The sequence below is a fragment of the Macaca fascicularis genome, chromosome 11 (assembly GCF_037993035.2).
Source record: "Macaca fascicularis isolate 582-1 chromosome 11, T2T-MFA8v1.1".
NCBI classification, from domain to species: Eukaryota; Metazoa; Chordata; class Mammalia; order Primates; family Cercopithecidae; genus Macaca; species Macaca fascicularis.
Window position 1 is genome coordinate 66,428,490 of NC_088385.1, and position 10,317 is coordinate 66,438,806.

Below are 10,317 nucleotides of genomic sequence, written 5' to 3' on the forward strand. Positions count from 1 at the left end.
ATTGTTCATAATATCTTGGGGAGATATTACTTTCCTAATATCACAGTAGGTGTTCACCATGTATATACACCCTGGAATATTATTCTTAATATCCTGGGGAGATAGTGATCTCCTAATATCACAGTGGGTTTACACCATGTATGTACACTTTGGGATATTATTCATAATATCATTGGCAAATATTACTCTCCCAATGTAACAGTGAGTATACACTCTGTGAGTACAACCTAGGATATTGTTCGAAATATCCTTAAGAGTTATGAGTCTCCTAATATCACAGTGTGTGTACACCATGTGTGTACATCCTGGAATATCATTCATAATATCTTTGAGAGATATTACTCTCCAAATATCACAGAGGATGTACATAATATCTGTATACCCTGGAATATTATTTGTACTATCCTGGGGAGATATTGCCCTCTTAGTACCACAGTGGATGTACACTGTGTGTGTACACCCTGGAATATTATTTGTAATATCCTGGGGAGATATTACTGTCTTAAAATCACAGTTTGTGTATATCATAAGTGTACACCCTGGAATACTATTAGTAATATTCTGGGTAGATATTTTACTTGATATTGCAGAATATACACACATGGTATAAGCCCGGGGATATCATTCATAATATCATAGGGAGATATTACTCCTAATATCACAGTGGGTGTATACCATGCGTGTACACACTGGAATATTATTTATAATATCTTAGGGAGATATTATACCTAATATCACAGTGGGTGCACACCCTGGGATATTATTTATAGAATCCTTTGGAGATAATACTCTTAATATCACAGTGAGAGCACACCCTGTGATATTACCCGTAATATCCTAGGGAGGTATTACTCTTTATATCACAGAGTGTGCACACCCTGAAATATTATTTGTAGTATTTTAGGGAGATATTACTCCTAAAATCAAAGTGAATGCACACTCTGTGTATACACTGACTGTGATGTTATTCGTATTGTCTTAGTGAGATATCACTTTAAATAACACAGAGGGTGTACACCATATGTGGACACCCACTATGATATTACTTGTCATATTCTAGGCAGATATTACTCCTAATATCACAGTTGGTGCACACCATGTGTTGACACCCACTGTGATAATATTTGTAAAATCCTAGTGAAATATTACTTCCAATATCACAGTGCATGCACACCATCTGTGGACACCCACCATGATATAATTCTTAATATTATAGGAATATATTACTTTTAATATCACAGTGTGTGCACACCATGTGTGGACATTCGCTGTGATATTTTCTGTAAAATTTTAGAATGATGTTACTTCTAATATCACAAAGGATGTGATATTATTCAAAATATCTTAGGGAGATATTACGTTTAAAATCACTGTGGGTGCACACCATGTGTGTACACCCTGTGATATTTTTCATAGTATTTAAGGAGTTATTACTCCTATTATTACAGTGAGTGTATAGCCGTGATATTATTCATAATATCCTAGGAAGATATTTCTCCTAATATCACAGTGGGTGCAGACCTTGTGTGTACACCCTGTAATACTATTCATAATATCTTTAAGTAGATATTACTCCTAATACCCCAGTGGGTATACACCCTGTGATATAAGGAGTAATATCGTAGGGAGATAACACTCCTAATGCCACAGTGGGTGTACACTCTGTGTGTAAAGCACCTGTGATAGTATTTTTAATATTTTTGGGGGATGGTACTTCTAATGTCACAAAGGTTGTACACCATTTGTGTACAGTCTCTGTGATATTATTTGTAATATCCTGACGAGGTGTTACATTTAATGTCACAGTGGGTGTACACCCAGTGATATTATTCTTAATATCCTGGGGGATGTTATACCCAGTGTCACAGTGGGTATACACCATGAGTCTACACTATGTGATATTACTCATAATATTCTAGGGGACTGTTTCTCCTAATGTCACAGTGAATGTACACACATGGTGTGCACCATGTGATATTATTTGTAATTTCCTACGGGGATGTTACTCCTGATGTCACAATGGGTGTACACTATATGTATACGTTATTTGATATTATTCATAATATCCTAGGGGGACTTTATTCCTAATCTCACATTTGGTGTACACCATGTGTGTTCACCCTGTGGTATTATTCTTGAAATCTAGAGGATTGTTACTCCTAATTTCACAGTGAGTGTACACCCTGTGATAATATTCATAATATAGGAGGATTTTACCAGTAGTATCACAGTGGAGGTACAGCCTGTGTGTAGAACCTGTGATATTATTCATAATATCCTAGGGAGATATTACTTCTAATATCACAGTGGGTGTACATCCTGTGATATTATTTGTAATTTTCTTGGGAGATACTACTAGTATCACAGTGGGTGTATGACCTGTGATATTAGCAGTAATATTCTAAGGGAATATTATGAATAATATCACAGGGTATACATACACTGTAACATTAGGGGAATGTTACTCCTAATGTCACTGGTGGTGTATAACCTGTGATATTATTTGTTATATTCTATGGTGATGTTACTCCTAATGTCATAGAGGATGTACAACCTGTGATATTAATCATAATTTCCTAGGGGGATGTTACTTTTAATTTCACAGGGGGTGTACATCTTGTGATATTATTTGTAATATCCTAGGGGAATGTTACTCCTAATGCTCATGAGATGTACACCTTGTGATATTATTAGCAATATTTTAGAGGAATGTTACTCCTAATGTCACAGGAGATGTACACCCTGTAACATTATTTGTAATACAGGAGGATGTTACTCTGGTAGCATACATTCTGTGATATTATTCTTAACATCCCGAGTGGATGTTACTCCTAATGTCAAAGATGGTGTACACCCTGTGATATTACTGGCAATATCTTAGGGGGATGTTACTCCTAACGTCACAAAAGGTGTAAACCCAGTGATACTATTCATAATATCATAGGGTGATGTTACTCCTAATGTCACAGGTGTTGTACTTTTTTTGATATTATTTACAATATCCTATGGTGATATTATTTATAATGTCACAGTGGGTGTACACCTTGTGATATTATTCATAATTTTCTAGAAATTTTATTACATTTAATGTCACAGGGAGTGTACACCCTATGATGTTATTTGTAATATCCAAAGGAGACATTACTTCAATTATCACAGAGGGTGTACACGCGTGGTGTATACCCTGTGATATTATTTGTAATATTTTAGGAAAATATAACTCCTAATATCACAGTGGGTGATATCACACCCTGTGATATTATTTCTTTTTTTTTAATGTACTCTAAGTTCTAGGGTACATGTGCAGAACGTGAGGTTTCGTTACATGGGTATACACGTGCCATTGTAACTTTCTGCAGCCATCAATTTGTCACCTATGTTAGGTATTTCTTCTTAGACTATTCCTCCCCTAGCCTCCCACCCCCCAACATACCCCAGTGTGATGTTCCTCTCCCTGTGTCCATGTGTTCTCATTGTTCAACTCCCACTTATGAGTGAGAACATGTGGTCTCTGATTTACTGTTCTTGTGTTAGTTTGCTAAGAAAGATGATTTCCAGCTTCATTTACGTCCCTGCAAAAGACATGAACCCATCCTTTTTATGGCTGCATAATATTCCATGGTGTATATGCATAACATTTTCTTTATCTAGTCTATTATTGATGGACATTTGCGTTGGTTCCAAGTCTTTGGTATTGTGAATAGGACTGCAATGAACATATGTGTGCATGAGTCTTTATAGTAGAATAATTTATAATATCTTGGGTATATACCGAGTAATGGGATTGCTGGGTCAAATGGTATTTCTAGCTCTAGATCCTTGAGTAATTGCCACACTGTCTTCCACAATGGTTGAACTAATTTACACACCCACCAACAGTGTAAAAGCATTTCTACTTCTCCACATCCTCTCCGGCATCTGTTGTTTCCTGAATTTTTAATGTTTGCCATTCTAACTGGTGTGAGATGGTATCTTGTTGTGGTTTTGATTTGCATTTCCCTAATGAGCAGTGATGATGAGATTTTTTTCATATGTTTGTTGGCTGCATAACTGTCTTCTTTTGAGAAGTGTCTGTTCATATCCTTTGCCCACTTTTTAATGGAGTTGTTTTTTTCTTGTAAATTTGTTTAAGTTATTTGTACTTTCTGGATATTAGCTCTTTGTCAGATGGATTGATTGCAAAAATTTCCTCCTATTCTGTAGGATGCCTGTTTACTCTGATGATAGTTTCTTTTGCTGTGCAGAAGGTCTTTAATTAGATTCTATTTGTCAATTTTGGATTTTGTTCCATTGCTTTTGGTGTTTTAGACATGAAGTCTTTGCCCATGCCTATATCCTGAATGGTATTGCCTAGGTTTTCTTCTAGGCAAGATTTTTATGATTTTAGGTCTTACATTGAAGTATTTAATCCATCATGAGTTAATTTTTGTATAAGGTGTAAGGAAGGGGTCCAGTTTCAGTTTCCTACATATGACTAGCCAGTTTCCCCAACACCATTTATTAAATAGGGAATCCTTTCCCCATTGCTTGTTTTTGTTAGGTTTGTCAAAAGTAAGATGGTTGTAGATGTGTGATGTTATTTCTGTGGCCTTTGTTCTGTTCCATTGGTCTATATATCGGCTTTGGCACCAATACCCTGCTGTTTTTATTACTGTAGCCTTGTAGTACAGTTTGAAGTCAGGTAGCGTGATGCCTCCAGCTTTGTTCTATTTGCTTAGAATTGTCTTGGCTATGCAGGCCCTTTTTTCATTCCATATGAAGTTTAAAGTAGATTTTTCCCAATTATGTTAAAAAAGTCAATGGTAGCTTGATGGGGATAGCATTCAATTTATAAATTACTTTGGGCAGTATGGCCATTTTCACAATATTGACTCTTCCTATTTATGAGCATGGAATGTTTTTGCATTTGTTTGTGTCCTTTCTTATTTCCTTGAGCAGAGGTTTGTAGTTCTCCTTGAAGAGGTTCTTCATATGCCTTGTAAGTTGTATTTCTAAGTATTTTATTCTCTTAGCAGCGATTGTGAATGTAAGTTCACTCATGATTTGGATCTGTTTGTCTGTTGTTGGTGTATAGGAATGCTTGCGATTTTTGCACATTGATTTGATATCCTGAGACTGCTGAAGTTGCTTATCAGCTTATGGAGATTTTGTGCTGAGACAATGGGGTTTTCTAAACATACAATCATGTCATCTGCAAACGGAGACAATTTGACTTCCTCTTTTCCTATTCGAATACCCTTTATTTCTTTCTCTTGCCTGATTTCCCTGTCCAGAACATCCAATACTGTGTTGGATAGGAGTGGTAAGAGAGGGCATCCTTGTCTTGTGCCAGTTTTCAAAGGGAATGTTTCTAGCTTTTGCCCATTCGGTATGATATTGGCTGTGGGTTTGTCATAAATAGCTCTTATTATATTGAGATACATTCCATCTATACCTAGTTTATTGAGAGTTTTTAGCATGAAAGGTTTTGAATTTTGTCGAAGGCCTTTTCTGCATCTATTGAGATAATCATGTGGTTTTTGTCATTGTAAAGTTTATGTGATGGATTACATTTATTGATTTGTGTATGTTGAACCAGCCTTGCATCCCAGGTGTGAAGCTGACTTGATCATGGTGGATAAGCTTTTTGATGTGCTGCTGGATTCAGTTTGCCAGTATTTTATTGAGGATTTTCACATCAATGTTCATCAGGGATATTGGCCTCAAATTTTTTGTTGCTGTTGTTCTTCACCAGGTTTTGGTATCAGAATGATCCTTGCCTCATAACATGAGTTAGGACGGATTCTCTCTTTTTCTATTGTTTGGCATAGTTTCAGAAGGAATCATACCGACTCCTCTTTGTACCTCTGGTAGAATTTGGCTGTGAATCTGTCTGGTCCTGGAATTTTTTTTTTTTTTTTTTTTTTTGGTTGCTAGGCTATTAATTACTGCCTTAATTTCAGAACTTGTGATTGCTCTCTTCAGGGATTTAACTTCTTCCTGGTTTAAACTTCAGAGGGTGTATGTGTCCAGGAATTTACCCATTTCTTCTAGATGTTCTAGTTTATTTGCATAGAGGTATTTATAGTATTCTTTGATGATAGTTTGTATTTCTGTGGGATCAGCAGTGATATCCTCTATATTATTTTTTATTGAAACTATTTGATTCTTCTCCCTTTTCTTCTTATTAGCCTGGCTAGAGGTCTATTTTGTTGATCTTTCAAAAAACCAGCTCCTAGATTCAATGATTTTTTGAAGGGTTTTTTGTGTCTCTACCTCCTTCAGTTCTGCTCTGAAATTAGTTATTTCTTGTCTTCTGCTAGCTTGTGAATTTGTTTCTATTGCTTCCCTAGTTCTTTTTCTTTTCATGTTAGGATGTCAATTTTAAAATCTTTCTTGCTTTCTCTTGTGGACATTTAGTGCTATAAATTTCCTTCTACACATTGCTTTAAATGTGTCCCAGTGATTCTGGTACATTGTGTTTTTGTTCTCATTGGTTTCAGAGAACATCTTTATTTCAGAAATAAAGATGCTCTTCATAATTTACACAGTGATAATTTACTGTTCATTTCACAATTTATCCAGTAGTCATTCAGGAGCAGGTTGTTCAGTTTCCATGTAGTTGTGTGTGGTTTTGAGTGAGTTTCTAATTTGATTGCACTGTGATCTGAGATTCTGTTTGTTATGATTTTCTTTTTTTTTTTTTTTTTTTCCTGAGGAGTGTTTTACTTTCAATTATGTGGTCAATTTTAGAATAAGTGCAATGAGATGGTGAGAAGAATGTATATTCTGTTGGTTTGCAGTGGAGAGTTCTGTAGATGTCTATTAGGTCCACTTGATCGAGAGCTGAATTCAAGTACTGAATATCCTTGTTAATTTTCTCTCTCGTTGATCTAATATTGACAGTGGGGTGTTAAAGTCTCCCTCTATTATTGTGTGGGAGTTTAAGTCTCTTTGTATGTCTCTAAGAACTTGCTTTATGAATCTGAGTGCTCCTATATTTGGTCCACATATATTAAGGATAGTTAAATCTTCCTGTTGCATTGATCCCTTTACCATTAGGTAATGCCCTCCTTTGTCTCTTTTGATCTCTGTTGGTTTAAAGTTTGTTTTATCAGAAATTAGGATTGCAACTCCTGATTTTTTTTCTTTCCATTTGCTTGGTAAATATTCCCCCATCCCTTTATTTTGAGCCTATGTGTGTCTTTGCACGTGAGATAGGTCTCCTGAATGCAGGACACTGATTGGTCTTCACTCTTTTTCTAATTTGTCAGTCTGTGTCTTTTAATTGGGGCATTTAGTCAATTTATATTTAAGGTTAATATTGTTATCTGTGAATTTGATCATATTGTTATGATGCTAGCTGGTTATTTTGCGCATTAGTTGATGCAGTTTCTTCATAGTATTGATGGACTTTACAATTTGGTATGTTTTTGCAGTGACTGATATGGGTTGGTCCTGTCCATGTTTAGTGCTTCCTTCAGGAGCTCTTGTAAGGCAGGCTTGGTGGTGACAAAATCTCTCAGCATTTGCTTGTCTGTAAAGGATTTTATTTCTCCTTTGCTTATGAAGCTTAGTTTGACTGGATATGAAATTCTGCGTTGAAAATTCTTTTCTTCAAGAATGTTGAATATTGGCCCCCATTCTCTTCTGGCTTGTTGGATTTCTGCAGAGAGATCTGCTGTTAGTCTGATGTGCTTTTCTTTGTGGGTAACTGGACCTTTCTCTCTGGCTGCCCTTAACTTTTTTTTTCTTCATTTCAACTTTGGCAAATCCGATGGTTATGTGTTTTGGGGTTGCTCTTCTCTAGGAGCATCTTTGTGGTGTTCTCAGTATTTTCTGAATTTGAATGTCAGCCTGTCTTTCTAGGTTGGGGAAGTTTTCCTGGGTAATATCCTGAAGAGGGTTTTCCAACTTGGTTCCATTCTCCCTGTCACTTTCAGGTACACTAATAAAAAGTAGATTTGGTCTTCTCACATAGTCCCATATTTCTTCCTTTTCATTCTTTTTCTCTAATGTTGTCTTCTCATTTTATTTCATGAAGTTGATCTTCAATCTCTGCTATCCTTTCTTCTGCTTGATTGCTTTGGCTATTGATACTTGTGTATGCCTCACAAAGTTCTCATGCTGTGTTTTTCATCTCCATCAGATCATTTATATTCTTCTCTAAACTGGTTATTCTAATTAGCAATCCGTCTAACCTTTTTTCAAGGTTCTTGGCTTCCTTGCTTTGTGTTAGAACATGCTCCTTGAGGTTAGAGGAGTTTGTTATTACCTGCCTTCTGACGCCTACTTCTGTCAATTTGTGAAACTCATTCTCCGTCCAGTTTTGTTCCCTTGCCGGCATGGAGTTGTGATCCTTTGGAGAAGAAGAGGAGTTCTGGTTTTTGGAATTTTCAGCCTTTTTGTCCTGGTTTATTCCCATCTTTGTGGCTTTATCTACCTTTGGTCTTTGATGTTGGTGACCTTCGGATGGGGTCTCTGAGTGGATGTGCTATTCCTTTCTGTTTGTTAGTTTTTCTTCTAACAGTCAGGCATGTCTGCTGCAAGTCTGCTGGAGTTTGCTGTAGGTCCACTCTAGACCCTGTTTAACTGGGTATTACCAATGTAGGCTGCCAACCATCAAAGATTGCTGCCTGGTCTTTTCTCTGGAAGCTTCATCCCAGAGGGGAACCTGCCAGGTGCCAGCCAGAACTCTCCTGCACGAGGTGTCTGTCAACCTCTTCTGGGAGATGTCTCCCAGTCAGGATACGTGGGGGTCAGAGACCCACTTGAGGAGGCAGTCTGACCCTTAGCAGAACTCGAACGCTATGCTGGGAGTTCAGCTGCTCTCTTCAGAGCCATCAGGCAGGGACCTTTAAATCTGCTGAAACTGTGCCCACAGTCGCCCCTTCCCCAGGTACTGTGTCCCAGGGAGATGAGGGTTTTTTTCATCTATAAGTTCCTGACTGTGGCTGCTGCCTTTTTTTCAGAGATGCCCTGCCCTGCAGTGGGCTCCACCCGGTTCAAGCTTCCTGGGTCAGCTTTGTTTACACTGTGAGGGCAAAACCGCCTACTTAAGCCTCAGCAATGGCAGACGCCCCTCCCCTTAGCATCCCAGGTGGATCTCAGACTGCTGCTGTGCTGGCAGTAAGAATTTCAAGCCAGTGGATTTTAGTTTGTTGGGCTCCATGGGGTTGGGACCCGCCTAACCAGACGACTTGGCTCCCTGACTTCAGTCCCCTTTCCAGGGGTGTGAGCGGTTCTGTCTCACTGGCGTATCTGGCACCACTGGGGTATGGGGAAAAAAAACAAAAAACAAACAAACAAACAAAAAACTCCTGCAGCTAGTTCAACGTCTGCCTGAACGGCCACCTAGTTTTGTGCTTGGAACCCAGAGTCCTGGTGGCGTGGACACTGGAGGAAATCTCCTGGTCTGTGGGTTGTAAAGACCATGGGGAAAGGGCAGTATCTGGGCTGGAGCGCATGACTCCTCAGGCTCAGTCCCTCATGGCTTCCCTTGGGTAAGGGAGAAAATTCCCCAGCCTCTTGTGCTTCCCAGGTGAGGTGACGCCCCACACTGTTTCAGTGGCCCTCCATGGGCTTGCACCCACTGTCCAACTAGTCTCAGTGAGATGAACCAGGTACTTCAGTTGGAAATGCAGAAATCACCTGCCTTCTGCATCGATCTCACTGGGAGCTGCAGACCCAAGATGTTCCTATTCGGCCATCTTGCTAGCCACTGTGATATTATTTCTAATACCCTAGGAGGATGTTATTCCTGAGATCACAGAGAGTGTACACCTTGTGATATTATTTGTAATATTTTAGAATGATGTTACTCCTAATGTCCTAGAAGGTGTACATTCTGTGATATTATTCATAATATCCTATGGGGATGTTACTTCTAATGTCACAGTGACGGTGTCACAGTGAATGTATGTACATCCCGTGATATTATTTGTAATGTCCTAGGGAGATATTACTGCTAATGTCACTATGTTGTATACTCTGTGATATTATTAGTAATATCCTAGGGAGATGTACTTTTAATGTCACTGTGTGTGTGCACCCTGTGAAATTATTTGTAATATCCTAGAAGGATGTTACTACTAATGTTACAGTGGGTGTACACTCTGTGCTATTATTAGTAATATTTTAGGGAGATGTTACTCCTAATGTCATAGTGAGTGTACACCCTGATATCCTAGGTAGATGTTACTCCTAATGTCACAGTGGTGGTACATCCTGTGGTATTATTCGTAATATCATAGGAAGATAGGACTCCTAATAGCACAGTGGGTGAACTCTGATATCATTTGTAATATCCTAGAAAGATATAACTCCCAATATCACAGT